This window comes from Muscardinus avellanarius, assembly GCF_963383645.1.
Source record: "Muscardinus avellanarius genome assembly, chromosome: 1".
In the NCBI taxonomy this organism is placed as follows: domain Eukaryota; kingdom Metazoa; phylum Chordata; class Mammalia; order Rodentia; family Gliridae; genus Muscardinus; species Muscardinus avellanarius.
The window spans coordinates 98871409-98889070 of record NC_137786.1 but is presented as its reverse complement, the minus strand read 5'-3'; positions in this window follow the sequence as shown (position 1 = coordinate 98889070).

Genomic DNA, 17662 nt, shown 5'->3' with positions numbered 1-17662 from the left:
GTGATACATTTATGTTGAAGAGCAAATCTTTTCAGTCTTGTGATACGGGAAATAACTAATAAAGACTCCATGGCTATCATAAAATGATTATTTCTTCATTTCATACAAATTATCAGTAGAAATTATATCTATGCACATAAAAATCCTTATTGTCTTTCTTTTTTTGTGTGTGGTACTGGAGATGGAACCCAGGGGCTTTCTACCACCAGGCTACACTCCCAGACCTATTTTATACTTTATTTGGAAACAGGGTCTCACTAAGTTGCTGAGAGCCTCACTAAGTAGCTGAGGCTGGCTTCGAACCTGTGCGATCCTCCTGTCTCAGCCTCCCAAGCGCGGGGATTACAAGCGTGCGCCACCACGCCCGACTAAACCCCTATTTTCATATCAGTCTATTAATTAGTAATATTTATTAAGACTTAACAGTGAGCTGAGCCCTAGATAGAATCCCCAAAGTGATGCCAGGTCTAGTTCATGATTTATCCTCTTGGTGCTAGCAGTATGATCCATCTAGAGTAGGTGTTAAATAAACATCTATTGTTGAATAAAATGGAGACAGCCTCTGCATTGTACCCCTTGCTATCACTGAAATAACATGAAAGAGAGAAATGAGAGCTATTCACCTAGAAGCTGGGTGGGCAGACTGGAGCACACATGGCCAGGGTCAGTAGCTGCGTGGAGTTGAATAGCATATTCCTAAAGCACCCACTTGAGCATGAGTGAACCTCGAACGCAGCAGCATGGGTTTGAACAAGGAGAAACGGGATATACTTTGGGTGAGTTGGACTCGAAGCATGAGATGTTCTTATTTTACCATTTTCTCTTATCCACCTTAGTGATACTGTTTCATCTCGAAACTCCTTCCTAAACCCAACCTCTCTCCTGTGTCCTTTATCCTGGTTAAATGTGCCAATGGCTGGTGTCAACTCCTTAGGTTCAAATAAGAATGAAACTTTAGGCAAAAGGAGTGAGAGCGTAACTAGTAAACGTTTAAGATGGGTGTCTAGCACCCTGGCCTCAGGAGCGTTTGTGATCTCACCAAAGCATCTGGAAAGCCTTCTCTTCCCAGTGGACTACATGCCTAGGCATGGAAGTAGGGAGACGCAGAGTGTGCGAGTTTTGTGCCCTGGATGGAGACTGCACCTCAGGGGGAAGCAAAAGGCCCTGCTGAGATGTCAGAATGCTGGGAGAGGACACCGCAGATCACACTGCAGAGATTTGACCAAACAGAGAAGAGCTGCTGCCCCCAAGAACTAGAGTCTCCGTAGAGTGTTGTAGAAATGACTCAGTGACGTAAAAAACACCATTCAGGAATTCTTTCATCTTTTCAGGTTTAGTAGTAGAGAGCCTCTAGCCAGGCAGGGTGGTGGTACGTGTATAATCCCAGGACTTGGGAGGCTGAGACAGGAGGATTGCAGGTTCGTGGCCTGCCTCAGCAACTTAGTGAGGCCCTCCACAACTTAGTGAGACACTGTTTCAAAATAAAGAATAAAAAATAGGGTTGGGGTGTAGCTCAGATGTAGAATTTCCCTGGGTTCAATCTGTAGTACTGCAAAAAAAAAAAAATAGCGGGAAGAGAGTGGTCTAGTTTCTAGATCTCATCCCACCACCTCTTGGTGGAACAAATCTTTGGGTCGCTGGATTAACTGAAGACAGAAAACTGGATGTGCACTCCCCTGAGGTTTCCTCTAGCTGTTACAAGGGACATAGTGCGACAGACAGTATTCTACAGGCTGCTCGTAAGAAGGTTAGGGATGATGGGAAAATAGAGACAGGGGGCTCTGTAAGACAGGTGTTTATTGGGCATTGGCTGTGACCTAGATGCTCTGCTACCTGCTGAGAACAGGTCGTTTTTATAATAGTTAATGAACAAAAAGATGGTTTTTTCTTTCATGTATTTCTGGAAGGATAAACTAATTCTTAAGAATATGAGTTCTGCCAGGCGTGGTGGCGCACACTTGTAAGCCCCGCGCTTGGGAGGCTGAGACAGGAGGATCTCACAGGTTCGAAATCAGCCTCAGCTACTTAGTGAGGTTCTCAGCAACTTAGTGAGACCCTGTTTCCAAATAAAATATAAAAAATAGGTCTGGGAGTAGAGCCCGGAGGTAGAAAGCCTCTGGGTTCCACCCCCAGTACCACCAAAAAAAAAAAAAAAAAAAGAATATGAGTTCTGTCTACCTTTACCTCTTTGCTACCAGCTGTGTGACTTTAAACAAATTACTTAGCTGGGCGTGGTGGCGCATGCTTGTCATCCCAGCTTTCAGGAGGCTGAGACCAGAGGATCACGGTTTGCAGACAGCCTCAGCTACTTAGTGAGGCCCTCCGCAACTCAGTGAGACCCGGTTTCGAAATAGAGAATAAAAAATAGGGCAGGGGGTGTAGCTCGGAGGTCGAATGCCCCTGGGTTCCATCCCCAGACCCACAAAAAAACCCCAAACAAAACAAAACAAACAAACAAACAAACAAATTACTTAGCCTTTTTGTTTGTAGGTGGCCTAAGTATTTCAGTTTGTAAAATGGAAAAAATCAGTCATCTCTCTGGGGTTGGAGTGAGGATCAGACAAGATGAGGTTTATAAAGCAAACGCAGTTTTGGGCTCAGAACACGACACTTCAAAGTATGGTGCTTTGGTGTACTGAGGATCTAAAGCAGAAGCAAACGGAGGAAACTGCAAAAGCAGGAAGGCCCTGCTCCGACTTTCTCCCATCTTTCTCCTCTGAAGCAGGCCCTGAAGGAATCCTCCGACATACGTCTCCTAAGTAGGTCAGCAAGAAGACCTTCACTCCGCAGGGCCCTGTCTTAATACTGAAAGCCAAGAAGAATCTGAATAGAGGCCTTGCCAAGTTCCCCTAAGTTTATTTTTTCTCATTATACACATTCTTTATTGTACACATTCTTTATTATATTTTGATCCTCTCTAGTACAGTGATAGGCATAAACCATTTTTTACTCTTCTTTATTCTTTTTAATTTTTATTTTTTGGTGGTACTGGAGTTCCTGGAAGCCCTTCTACCTCCGGGCTACACTCCCAGACCTATTTTATATATTTGGAAACAGGGTCTCTTAGGCCAGCGCGGCTGGCTTCGAACCTGCACGATCCTCCTGTCTCTGCCTCCCAAGTGCGGGGATTACAAGCGTGCGCCACCACGCCCAGCTTTTTAAATTTTTTTTTTATTGGTGCATTGTAGTTATATGTCTTAATGGTATACAAGATGGTAGAGGCATATATATACACATCGCTCATTTAGCCCTTCCCCAATTCCCTCTCCATTCCCTCCTCCCTCCCTCCTTCTCATGTTTGGCTTAGTGATTGACTTTGATGCGTTTGTTAATGTTCATCATGTACGTTAGGGAATTTCTCTCTTGCCCCTGCCATTCCCCTCAGTTAGGTCGCCTTATATTCTATCACACCCTCTTCCTCCACTCAGCTCTGCACGACTGTCCATGAAAAGGCACAGTTTTCTACTCAGGAGGCTGAGGCAGGAGGATTGCAAATTTGAGCTGGGTGTGATCCCCACATACCCACACACACACCATGAAAGCCATGAAGTTTACACTCTTTGCTCCAGTAATTCTTCTTTTACAAATTAATTCTTTACCTGCATGTAAACCTCATTGCATTATCAAAATTACAAAGGGTTAAAGCAATTGTCTATTATATGAGGCCGTTCATATAAGTGACTATTATCCATAAATTAAAAAATAGCATGTTTTATGTTACAAGGAGATGAAGCTATTTTCAAAGTATATTACATGAAAAGTGTAAGGTTCAGGGGAGGTATAGCATGTCGCAATATGCAGAGAGAACAACAAAGGCAATGATAGGCTTATGTGTCTAAGTGTTTCTGGAAGGTCACAGAACTGAATGGCGGTGTTAGTGAGTAAGAGACCTGGGCGGGGGCACGGGAGGTCAGGAGTGGGAGGGAGCTGATGTTCCCATGCCATCTGAGATTGTGTCGATTTTATACCAGGCTCATTTCCTATTAAAAATAAAACTGGGTGTAGTGGTGCACACTTGTAATCCTAGTATTTGGGAGGCTGAGACAGGAGGATTGTGGTTTGAGGACAGCCTCGGCTACTTAATGAGGCCCTCTGCCACTCAGTGAGACCCTGTTTCAAAATAAAGAATAAAAAATAGGGCTGGACCCGGGCATAGTGGCACACGCTTGTAATCCCCGCACTTGGGAGGCTGAGACAGGAGGATCGCGCAGGTTTGACGCCAGCCTTGCTGGTTTAAGAGACCCTGTTTCCAAATAAAAATATAAAATAGGTCTGGGAGTGTGGCCTGGAGGTAAAAGGCCCCTGGGTTCCACCCCCAGTACCACAAAAAAAAAAAAAAAAAAAAAAAAAAGAATGCCCCTGGGTTCCATCCCCAGTATCACTAAATAAATAAATAATAAATAAAACAAATAAAATAAAAACATTTAAATAAATCTAGTATTTAAAAAATAAATGTAAAAATGCACAAGGTGGCACAGTGTGATCCCTTTGGCTTTCCTGCAGTTCCTGTGAACATAGATGCACAAGGTGGGACTGCAGGAAAGGAGGAGCCCGCTTCAGCAGGGAGCCTGCTGCATCCAGATGTGGCTTCAGGAAAGAAACAGGCGCCGAAACAGAGACTGTCCTGAGCTCTTTAAACCATGCCAGTGCGTGTATGCATGCAATGTCGTAGTAATGAGCAGGGCACTCTCCTAGGCCCAGCACTCGCTGCCCTTACGCAAGACACCGTGGCATCAGAGCCCACCCCACCCCTCCTGAGAGTTACTCCTGGCCCTGTGGATATATATATATATATATAATCTATGATATTCAGAGCTCCTTCCTCTGGCCCGTAGTGGGTGGACACTAGACCCCCACCCTCTCCTGCAAAATCAATGCCAGTGGCCACAAGGGGCTGGTAGTAGAAGCCAGTGGAGCCCCGCAGCCCATGCCAGTGACCCCTAACAGCACCACAGGCTCCGCTGCCTCCCTCTACAGCCAGGAAGCTGGGGATGCTGGGAGACGGGCTGGCCGCAGTGGCCATCTCCAGTGCTGCCAAGCCCTTGGAGCCACCACTACTCCCCTGTGTGTGTAATCTCTAACGAGATAGCTACATCTCTTTACTCTCTGGGAATAGTTTTTATAGTCTTAACCTTTCCAAAGGCTAAAACGTACCAATTAAAGTGGAAACGAGTTTCCTGGAGCTATGCTGGCCTGTCACTACACTACTGCAGAAGGGAAGGAGCACTGCACGGGGAGTCCTGAGCTGGAGCCTGACAGTGTGATCTGCAAAACAACTTTCCTGGACCTCAGTATCCTCAAGGTTGAAGACAAAGAGTGGCTGCATATTTTGAATCACACATAAACTGTGCCTACTTTAAGTGGGCTGTAATTAGTAGTCAACAGGAAAGTCTGCGCTCTCAGTTCCCTCTGACAGTGTATAGGAGCTGCGCTTGGGAGGTTGGCCTCGCCCATCCCTCCTCAGCTGCAGCTGCAGAGGCTGCGGCGCCCCTTCTCTTGGCCTGGCCCTGCTTCTGCAGATGGCTCCCTCCCCTTTACCACCGTCATGGAGTCCCCTGCCTGATTCTTTACCTGATCTGCTGACCTTGCAGCTAGGTCAGCCTAGTTGCAGTCCTGCCTGAGTCATTCTGTAGGGTTTATTTCAAATGTACAATTTAATGATTCTAAAATTTGGTCTAGCTGTCATTCCAGGAAATATATTCCTTTTCCATATTGCTGAAAAGCGTAGGCATTCTGAGCTAATGTGGGTGTAGCCAACTCTGGCCTGATGCTTCTCTTTCTTTTCCATTTCCTTGTAGCAGACTATCCTTGGTTACCATGGTGATCACCATCCCTTAATGATATGCTGCTCCTGCATGGGGAATGTAATTTCCTTTAAGCACAGTGGAAAGTGGTGGGAACAGTAGTAGGTATAAAAGCTTTCTCTCCTCTCTGTCCCTCAGGTACTCCTTAGTTGCCACAAAGGACAAGATCAGGCTGCTGATCAATCTCTTCAGACAAGCCCACGTGAGAGCTGCTGTCAGGATTTAAATACCTTCCCTGGGTCTCCGTGCACATGTGGGAACCCTGGGAAAGGCTATCTCAACCTCTGAAAAGTGTTCTGCATCAAGTCTCATGGGACTTAATTAAAATAATCAGTTTGCACAGCCAAGGCTTTTGATTCTGACTCCCCCCACCAAAGGAGCATCTGTGTGCAAAGAATCCCTGCTCACCTGCACTCGAAGAGCAGCCCCTCTGACTTCCGGCCCCCCTCCTGACAGGGACCCCTGGTCTGCGTCTGGCTTGTCCTAACTGCACCGGGGCAGTGGACGGCGACTCAAAGCCTGTGGCCCTGCTCTCACCCTCCATACACCACTCCTGAGGTGTCCAGGGTTCTGACCACTTCCAGGCAGAGGGAGCAGAATGTGTGCTCTCTTTGTCCAAACCCTCTAGCATTATGGGCTCTTTCTTGGAAGCTCACTTGGAGGGGCAGGTGGATCTACTCAGTGGTACCCAGCTCACTAGGGCTTCGAGGTTTCTGATTCCTAGAGTCCAATTTTATTTATTTTTGGTGGTACTGGGGGTGGAACCCAGGGGTTTTTCTAATTCTGGGCTATACTCCCAGACCTATTTTATATTTATTTGGAAACAGGGTCTCACTAGTTGCTGAGAGCCTCACTAAGTAGCTGAGGCTGGCTTCGAACCTGTGCCACATTCCTGTCTCAGCCTCCCAAGGGCTGGGACTATAAGCGTGCGCCACCATGCCCAGCAAGTCCATTTTTAAATCACAGCTCTTATGTACTCAACCAAGGCTGGGAAGCTGTGGGTTTGATCTGCTCCATCTCTAAAAGAAGTGAGGCATTGTGGGGCAGTGGGACATGACCTTATTCCAGCGGTGACAGGCTAACATAGGAGGCCTGGGCCTCCAAGACCCAGGGGTGATCGACTGGGTAGGAGCTCCATGTGGAGACCTCCCCACTGTACCCCCATCTATCCAGGCATCCTCGGCTCTGCACACTAGACATCCTCAGTCCAGTTTATATACCAAATCAGAACAAAAGTGGCAACTTGCCAGGGCACAGAGCTACATAAGACAACATGGCGTCTTTGAGGACAGGCTTAGCTGTTTTTCATTCAGCAGTGGCTTTCACCAGAAGGAGGCGATGAAGCCTAATGCAGCGTGTTTTGACAGTCCCCACAATGGCCGCCTAGAGACTGGGCAAATGGAAGCAGTTGAACTTTAAAAAGCGAGGTGGTACAGCTTGGCAGGGTAGTGCATGCCTGTAATCGCAGTACTTGGGAGTCTGAGACAAGGAGGATCACAGGTTCAAGGCCAGCCTCTGCAATTTAGTGAGAACCTGTTTCAAAAATTAAAAAAAAAAGTGCTTGGGGCATAGCTTGGAGGTAAGATACCCCTGGGCTCAATTCTCAGAAGAAGGAAGGAAGGAAGGAAGGAAGGAAAGAAAGAAAGAAAGAAAGAAAGAAAGAAAGAAAGAAAGAATTATGGATCAATACACAAGAGTTTCCTCTGCAGGACTTTCCCCCTTCCTTTCCTCTTTCCTGCTTCTTCAAGTTCCCAGAGTTAAATTCAATTAAAACAAGTAACTGAATGGATACGTGAGGAACTGAATAAAATACAGGCAACAGATATTCACAGATGCATTATAAGATAATTTCAACTTTTTTGGACATCTGAAATTTTTATAATAAACTTTGGAAAATAAATGACTGAGGCAGAGTCATAACGAATGGCCCACAATCCATGTGAAGCACACAGACACATTTAGTTGCCTATTCAGTTATATTTTTTATTGAATCACTTGCAAACATTTAAAAATCAGGGGTTTTCAAATAAAAATCTGGATCTCCAGGTTCTCTAGGCAAGTCAGGAGGTTGGAAACCTTGCGTCCCACAGTTACGCTCTGAAAGCGCCGGCTGGAGCACAGTGGCGGCTGTCCCCTTTCTGGGTGGCTCGTTCTCTCCACAGGATAGTCAGTCCTCGTCTATGTTACTTGAATGAGCCAGCTTTTCAGTTGATGACACTGCTCTAGAATAAATTCAAAAGAAGGCAAAAGGTACAAAAAGGGCAGCTGAAATCTTGGTTCAGCGACAGGTGCACACACATTTGTGCAGAAGTTGCAATCCTGTCTCTTTGTCTTTGCTTTGGGCGGTTGGGGGTCAAGGCCTCCATCTTCTCCCTTCTGCCCCAGCGCGAGAAGCTGCTCAGTGCCCCGCCATGGGCTAAGGAGCAGAGCAGCTCGCAGGCAGCTGCAGGTGTGGCTGTAGTTAAATAAAGTCTTAGGACTAGCCGAGCCTGGCTGCATTTACTTTAGAAAGCTTGCCTTCTGACTCCAAGGCCCCAGTGAGTGCACTAAATAGACCAGCTCCTGTCACATCGTCCCCAGGATCATTTATTATAAAACTTCATTGTTAGGTGCCAGGCAAGGAGAGCCACTCAGATGTCTCAGAGCCTCAATTAGAACTGTACCTATAATAATGGGAAAACCCCGCCTCTTTTGTTTCTCTTCCTGAGATACGGGGGTTACAACACTTTCTCAGAGAGAAATGGATTTCTCAGAGAATGGCTTATGCCTTCTTCTAGCAGGAATCCACACTCAAGGGGTACTTTCATTGGGGCATTCTGCCTTTGAGGTCTGTTCTGGGCTGGGAGGTTCTAGGGTAGCAGCCATGTCTATTAAATCTGTTTTTTTTTGGGGGGGGCAGTACTGAGCATGGAACCCAGAGACATTCTACCTCCAAGTTACACCCCCAAACCTATGTTTTTATTCTTTATTTTGAAACATGGTCTCACTGAGTTGCAAAGGGTCTCACTAAGTAGCTGAGGCTGTCCGTGAACCATGATCCTCCGGTCTCAGCCTCCCAAATGCTGGGATTACAAGCGTGCACCACCACACCCGGCTATTAAATCTTACCACTCGGTGCATTGTGAGCACTGTAAGGGGCTTGCTGTGTCCTCACTGGTGATAATGGTGAGTGACCTCGGGTCCCGTCACCTCTCATCTTCCAGTGTTTTCTATTGAGCCTGGAATACAATCCATTCATTTCTTGCCAATCAGTCATGGTCTGGCCCTGACTTATCTTCCATCCTCATTCTGTCCTGCTTCCCCTCCCCCGTGCTCCTCCATCCACATCTTACTGTGTTGTAAACACCCAGATCTCATCCTGACCACAGCTGCTCCACTCGCTCCTCTGGCCCCTTTGCCCGGGTCGGTCTGGTGTCAGCTCTTGGCCTCTCTGGCTCTTTGTGGCTCAAGCCTCAGAGCACCTGCCAGCTCCTGGAGGTGCCGCGTGGTCCTCACCACCACCGCCTTCCCCTCACGTTTTATTATGCTGCACTGTCATTCTCCAGTGCAGATATTTTCACTTGCCTGGTTAATGTCTGCCTCTTCCCCTTTGGCGCATGCTCCACAAAAGCAAGGACCTGGTCTCTTGTTCGCCACAGAATCCTCCACATTTGGAGCAAATATTTAATCAGTGACTGCCGGCTGGGTGTGGTGGCGCATGCCTAGAATCCCAGCTACTTGGCAGGCCACAACAGGAGGATTGCAAGTTCAAGGCCAGTCTGGGCAACATAGAGAGACCCTGTCTCAAAAATAAACAAATAAATGGATAATAAAATAAAACAAATAAAAATAACCAATGAATGTCCATACTCAGGAAAGCAAGAGAAGTCTAACAATTATGAGGCTATTGGCATCGGTGAATGCTATGAGGGATAAAAAAAAAACCACAAATATACACGTGAAATGCTCCCCTGATTTGGATCTGCCTTCAGGAACAGCCTTTGTTGGTTTGATCATGCGAATGTCAATATGAAAATAAAGTGGAGGGAGAGGACGGCTGAGGTGTGATGGTTCCCCTGGTTTCCTTCAATCCTACAGTTTCATAAAATGGCTTTGACTAACTGGCACGAAAGGCAAGGCCGCCACCTAGTGTTGAGACGCGCTTTCTTTTTCTTCTTTCTGCTTGTTTTTTTTTTTTTTTTTTTTTTTAAATACTAGAACATGCCTTTAAAAGAAAAATCGGTGCATCTATAGAAAGCCAAACTTCTGTAGCTGTCTATTATACAGACTAGGATTTGCCAAGGGAACACAACTCCCCACGACGTATCCCATATGAAGCTCCATATGAATTATTTCTATTCTTATTCTCTTCTGTCAAAAGTTGAGACACTATCTTTGTTAGCTGGTAAAGAAATACAAACCCAAGGGACCTGTCTAGCTCAATTTCACAAGGTAGCACATTCTCCAGACTCTGTGTGTGTGTGTGTGTGTGTGTGTGTGTGTGTGTGTGTCTGTGTGTGTGTTACTGGGACTTGAACCCAGGGGCTTTCTACCTTTGAACTACAACCCCAGTCCTACTTTATTTCTTATTTTTTGGTACTGGAGATGGAACCCAGAGGCATTCTACCTCTGAGCTACACCCCCAGCCCTATTTTTTTATTCTTTATTTTGAAACAGGTTCTCACTGAGTTGCAAAGGGCCTCACTTAGTAGCTGAGGTTGTCCTTGATCTGTGATCCTCTTGTCTCAGCCTCCCAAATGCTGATATTACAAGCATGTGCCACCACACCCAGCTATTTTTAATTTTTAAATAGGGTCTCACTAAGTTACTGAGGCTGACTGGGAATTTGTAATTCTCTTTTCTCAGCCTTTCAAGTACTGGGATAACAGGTGTGCATCACCATGCCCAGTCAAGACTATTTTCTTAAATTCCATCTTTTCTCCCCTTTCAAAGTGCCCTGCTTATAAAATAAGTGAAATCAGTATTAAAAAACAGCAACCCAGTTGGGCATGGTGGTGCATGCTTGTAATCCCAGCATTTGGGAGTCTGAGACAGGAGGATCGCGGTTCGCAGACAGCCTCAGCTACTTAGTGAGGCCCTTTGTAACTCAGTGAGACCCTGTTTCAAAATAAACAATAAAAAACATAGGGCTGGGGCTGTTGCTCAGAGGTAGAATGCCCCTGGGTTCCATCCCCAGTACTGCAAAAAAGAAAAGAAAAAAAAAATCAGCAACCTTTTTACCCTGGCTACACAGAGATTTCCCCTAAAGTTTTTTCAATCAAGCACAAGACTTACCTATACTGAAACATCTTGGTAGCCATAGGCTGGATATTTTCCACTCCTGAGCTATGCTGAGGATGCAAGATAACGGGAAGCTGTGAAAAATGTCTAGATGAGGGTGGCACCAAAGAAAACCATTTAGTAAAGAGCCTAAGTTATTGGCTTCTAAGATATTGTTCTGGGAAATTAGGTTATTAGAAATTATGGCAAATGGGTGGTGAGGTGAGCTGGTGGATGGGAATAACCATGGCAACCAAACTATCCATTTTGTCTTATTTCACTTTCCTTGAGACTAAAAATAGATCAAGTGTAGGTCATTGCAAACAAGTCCAGCGATGGTTGACATCTCCTGCAACAGATTTGCTGTCCTTTAAAACTTTTTATGTGCATATGGATAAATGCCCTCCTACCTTTAAGAATCATCATATACCTTTTATCCTGACCACGTAGTCTGTGTTCTATCTATATATTATCTTAATGCATATAATGTTCTATTTTTAACTTAAACAATTTCCCCTAAGAGTAAATAGAGAATATCTGTGGAATTCCAAAGCCAGAATTAAAATGCTTGTTGGAAACCACCTACCTATTCAATGTAGGAATATATATATATATACATATATATATATTTGTTATTTTTATACAAGTTTTTTATTGAAAATAAATGGTATACATTTAAACTATACTTGGTGCCCTCTCCCCCCCCGCCCCCGTTTCCCGTTCCCCCCTCCCACCAATGATTGTCCAGGGTAACCATGCCATATTTATACTTTTACACATATTGGGATGTAGACCCTCATTAATCAAGTTCAGCCTTCCTCCTCTCCTATCTTTCCATTCAAACTTTTCTGATATTTTCCCTCCATTATCTGGAGTCCCACTGGTATCCTCTAGGTTCCCTAGTTTGGGCATACTAGAGGAAACATATGTACCTTCTCCTTCTGTGCTTGGCTGATCTCACTTAACATAATGCTCTCCAGGACTTTCCATCTTCTTGCAAATGACATGATTTTGTTCTTCTTTATAGCTGAATAGAATTCCACTGTGTGTATTTTCCATAATTTTGCTATCCATTCATCTGTTGATGGAGACCTGGGTTGGTTCCATATTTTGGCTATTATGAATTGTGCTGCCACGAACATAGGTATGCATATGTTGCTGTAGTTCTCTGATTTTGTCATTCTAAGAGACAGGTTCTATTTAAATCTTTATAGTGTCAAGGGACTCACTACTTTGTGTGTGTGTGTGTGTGTGTGTGTGTGTGTGTGTGTGTGTGTGTGTAGTACTGGGGATGGAACCCTTCTACCTCCGGGCTACACTCCCAGACCTATTTTATATTTTATTTGGAAACAGGGTCTCTTAAGCCAGCAAGGCTGGCTTCTAACCTGCGTGATCCTCCTGCCTCCACCTCCCAAGCACAGGAATTACAAGCGTGTGTCACCACACCCAGTGGACTCACTACTTTTTGATGTAGCAATTCCATTATTAAATTGTCAAAAAGCTCTTTCTCATCTTCATTTTTTGGTACAACTGATATTTACTTAGTACCTATTTTATATGAAGCACTGTGCTGGGCACTTCAGATCTGGTGGTTAACATGGCACACATAGCCCCTAACATACAGAAGTTATAGTCTGCTCTCTGTAAGTTTCTGGTGAATATGTGCAAATGAAAACAAATAGACCAAGCTGCGTGTGGTGGTACACACTTATAATCTAAGTACTAACAAGGCTAAGACAAGAGGATCACAGCTTCGAGGCCAGCCTCAGCAAGTCGTGTGACTCCCATCAACCTAGTGAGACCCTGTTTCAAAATAAAAATCAAATAGGGATGGAGTATAGCTCAGAGGTAGAAATGCCTCTAGATTCAATCCCCAGTACCACAAAAAAAAAAGGAAAGAAAAAAATAGATCAAGACTGGTTTTTTTGTTTGTTTGTTTGTTTGTTTTTTTGTTGTTGTTGTTTTGTCTTACATGTACATCCTCTGAAGTTTGTAGACATCCTGGCGATTTCCCTAACCAACCAAGCTTATGGGGCTGTGAGCATTTCTTATTTGCAAGGAAACAAGACTATGGACAAAAGCTCTCCTCTCTCACTTCAACAAACAGTATCTATTAAAGGGAAATGGGTAACTGGGAGTCCTGAAGGGAGAGTGGAAGAATCCGCTTGGAGGGAACCAGTGGGCTGCCAGATCTAGCCAGCAGGAAACAACGACCTCTTCCAAGCTGCTCTGACTTGTTTCAGCAACGGTTGTTTTCAATGTTTCTTCCCTCTGATCAAGATTTAGAAGCTCTTTTTAAATTTATTTGTAAGAGATAAACAAAAACATAAAAATTGTATGTCGATGGCATTCCATGTAATGTTTTTATACATGTAGACATTGTGTAATGTTGAAATGTTTGCCTTTGCATTTTACACACACACACACACACACACACACACACACACACACACACACACACACACAGTTTCCTATGCTCTCAGTCAGAACCTCAGCTGGTCAGTATTCTTCAGCTGGTGAGTTAACCAGATACTTATTTCTGAACAAGTGTTAAATGAACTCAGAAGTGTCTGAGTCCTCTGTGGTTCTGTCTTTTCTGGGTTGCCAGAGTTTTATTGGTGATGGAAGTACTAAGGTACATCCTGGAACCCCTGACTTTGAGACATGGTCCCCCTCTCTTCATTTTGTAGTAGCAACACAGTTTGCTCTTGCTAATCAGGATTGATCATCCCAGCCAGGAGTAGTCTTTGGCTATGTCTCAGGGACCTAAGGACCCCCAAAACGACCACCTGGCAGCCTAATTTTGCAATTCAATAGAACTATTGTTATGTCCTTGAAAGGAAGCATTCTTCCCTTTAGATTAAGAGCTTCAAACCAGAATAGATTGCCATGGCAGGGACTAGAAGCAAATAAATATTCTGCAAGGAAATCTCCCCAGGTGCATCAGCAGGAGGAGGCACTCTCACGCTCCCCAGCCCACCTGGATTCCTGTATCCTGGCACTGGATATTGGTCACTACTTCTAAACATGTACTGTATTCTGTAAGACAGAACCCCACACTTTCAGGATACTGTCTTTTCCCTGACATTGTAACCTAGTTTTCAATGAGCCATCCCACCACGTTTTATATTTTTACACCAGCTGCTTCTGGGTGGTGGGAACCATGGTCACACAGGCATCTGGTATACCACGTCTTCTGAACAACTTGGTCTAAAAGGCATTGGCGCCGGTGACAGAGCAGGCATCCTCCAAAGCTGGGCAGATGAAAGAGGCCCGCTCAGCCAGACATCCACGGGGTTCACTCAGTCTCAGTTCTTTCTGGGTGTTCTTTGTACTACTGGCCTTTCTTTTTCTCTGGAAACAGTTCTCTCATGGATAGTCTCCTCCTGGGCATCTCATTGCTCTGTCAAAGGCTTCTCAGCCCAGAAAGAGCTTCTCTGTTGGAATCTGGGAGGTTTCCGAGCCACAGAGACCTCTTCCTGCTAACAGCATGGGCGTAGGCTTTCTGGATTCCTCTGGGCTTCATGATAGCTGTATCCTAATTGATATAATCCTCCGTGGTCACTCAGGCAGAATAGATATTATGGGCCTGGAAAATGAGCCACTTTTTCATTTTGAGCGCAGATTCTTTGTCAGGATAAAGCCAGGCTAGTGTGCCTGGCCCTCAGCCATGTTTTATGTCAGCCACATCCAGCACCACATCGCTCTCCACCTCCTTCCTTTGCATCTAATGCAATATAGTTGACATGAATCAAATCAAATCTTGTTTTGATCATTCCTGCTATGCCATAAATGAGGAAAGTCACTCTAGTATGTAAGTATTAAAAAGAACACCAAGGTTTCGTTGGCCCCAAACAATCATTACATGGGATCCTGGAAAGGAACAATAAGCAAGAATCTGGATAAGCACAAATAATATGGATTATGGAATTGGGCATGTTGGCCCACGCCTGTAATCCCAGTACTTGGGAGGCTGAGACAGGACGATCTCAGGTTCTTGGCCAGCCTCAGCTACTTAGTGAGTCCCCTGCAACTTAGTAAGAACCTGTACAACCTAAAGGAGGAGAAAGGAGGGGGGAAGAGGAAAATCTCTAAAGCTCACAATGTACTTAAACATATCGAAGTCAATCACTAAGCCAAGCAAGGGAGGGAGGGACGGGGAGGGAATGGGGTGGGAATTGGGTAGGGGTTAAATCAGCAATGAGTACATGTTTGTACACACAAGTTTTTTTACCCCAATAAGTTGTATGAATATAATGCACCAATAAAAAAAATTAAAAAAATAAACCAGGCACATCCTTGTAATCCCAGTAGTTGGGAGGCTGAGACAGGAGGATTGCAAGTTCACGACTAGCCTTAGCAACTTGTGAGGCCCTCCATAACTTAGTGAGACCCTGCTTCAAAATAAAGAATGAAAAATAGGCCTGGGGACACAGCTTGGAGGTAGAATGCCCCTGGGTTCACTCATCAGTACTGCAAACAAAACAAAATAAAACAATACAATATGTCTGGGGAAATGTAGAGGTAGAATGCCCTTGTGTTCAAACTCCACTACCAAATGAAAAAAAAAACCTAAAATGATAAGGATTATTAACTTGTAAATATGCCTGTATGTAAGTGCCTTTTTATTTTATTTTTTGGTGCTAGGGATCAAACCCAGGTCCTTGAGCATGCTAGGTGAGCATCGTACCACTGAGCTATACCCTCAACTCCATTATACAACTCCTTTTTTATCTAACAAAAAGAATAGTATTTCTAATGTTGCAAATTTTGGCTAGGTTTTCTCAGCATGTTGCTTGCTTTTGAATTTTTATATTAAGGAGTTTTAAATTTTTTATTTGAGGCTAGTTTTTTTTTTTAAATAGGTACCCTAATAATATTTCTTTTATTTCATCTGATTCTTTATGTCATTGTGATCTAGAATCAGGGCGAGGTTGGCCAGAGCCAGAGTTGGTTCCGTTGTTTTAACCCTCGTGGATATGCAGCTTGTGACCCTGGGCGTCCCCTCCTCGATGAATTGAAGTGAGTGGAGAAGTGATCGCTGGGTCTTTTTCATATTAAAACTATGATATGAAATGACACCAAGTAACGTGATGCCATTTAAAGCGACTAATCGAAGGATAAGGGAGGAATGCAGTTTGCTAAGGACAACAAAGACACATTTAAACTCAAACACTTTTGCACCTCAATGCTCAGGGTAAGACAACTATCACTTCACACGAGTACACACGGCTTATCTGATCTGTGTGCATCTTGTTCTTACTCCTCCAGAGAACTGGCAAAGGACTTCTCCAATATTTATAAACAGCAGACAAATTCAGTATCGATGCTGGCGTCCAGAGCATGTGGTTGATTACTGTGAAGTCCGTATAGCCTGCTCATGGGACTCATTACATTACGGTAGGTTTTGTTTGATCCTCTATCTTATCATGGCTGCATGGCTGGGTCAGAATATCTGTCTACTTATCTATATCATCTATCTATCTATCTATCATCTATCTATCTATCTATTATCCTTTTTTTTTTTTTTTTTTTTTTGGTCCTGAGGATTGAATCTAGGAGCATTCTGCCACTGGGCTACAGCCTTAGCCCTTTTTATTTTTCTATTTTGAAACAGGTCTTGCTAGGTTCCTGAGAGTCTCACTACATTACTGAGGCTGTCCTCAAACCTATGATTCTCCTGTCTCAGCCTCCCAAGAACTGGGATTACAGGCGTGCACCACCACGCCCTGCTGGAATGTCTCTTTAATAATAAGCAGTAACTTCTTGTCTTTAACACAGTTTAACTTGAAACATGAATATGAGAACAAACATATCAAAGTCAATCACTAATCCACTAAGGAGGGATGGGGAGCGAATGGGGAGGGGATCAGGTAAGGGCTAATTGGGTGATGTGTGCGTGTGTGTCTCCACAGGTCTTTTATCTCATTAAGATGTATGACAATGCACCAATTAAAAAAATTAAAAAATAAAATTTAACATCCAAATGGAAAAAAAGTGAACAGAGCCTAAGAAAGGTAAAGAGGGAAGAAAAAAGAAAGAAAAGGGATTCGATGGAGAGTTCCCCGAAGTTTTGTGTGTGTGTTGGGTTCTCCTCACAGGGCTCAGACATTTAGAAATGACTTCAGCTCAGGAACTGGGGACTGGAACGAGAAAAGCACAGCCCATTGATTTATTGTCTTGAGATACTTGTTCATGTTCATACAGGGACCCAGGGAAACCAGATACAGAATAAAGAAAGAGGCAGGAGTAACCTGAGTTGATGTTGTTTATGAAGAACATTGTCAGCAAGATTTCCTTGCAGAGGGCCAGGAACTGGCAGAGGAGTTGAATGAGAGCTGGATTCTGAGCCCCTGAGTCTGGATTAAGAATTTAAAGGTGGCACTCAGGCCTCATGCTTCCTGAGCATAAACCAGTGCGGCTGCACAGGGCTCTCTGCTCAGAGAGATTTTGTGCTTGTAGTTTAGTGCTTTGAGATCTCCATCTTTTTTTTTTTTTTTTTTTTTTTTTTTGTACTGGGGATGGAACCCAGGGGCATTCTACCTCTGAGCTACACCCCTAGCCTTTTTTTTTTTTTTTTTTTTTTGTGGTACTGAGAT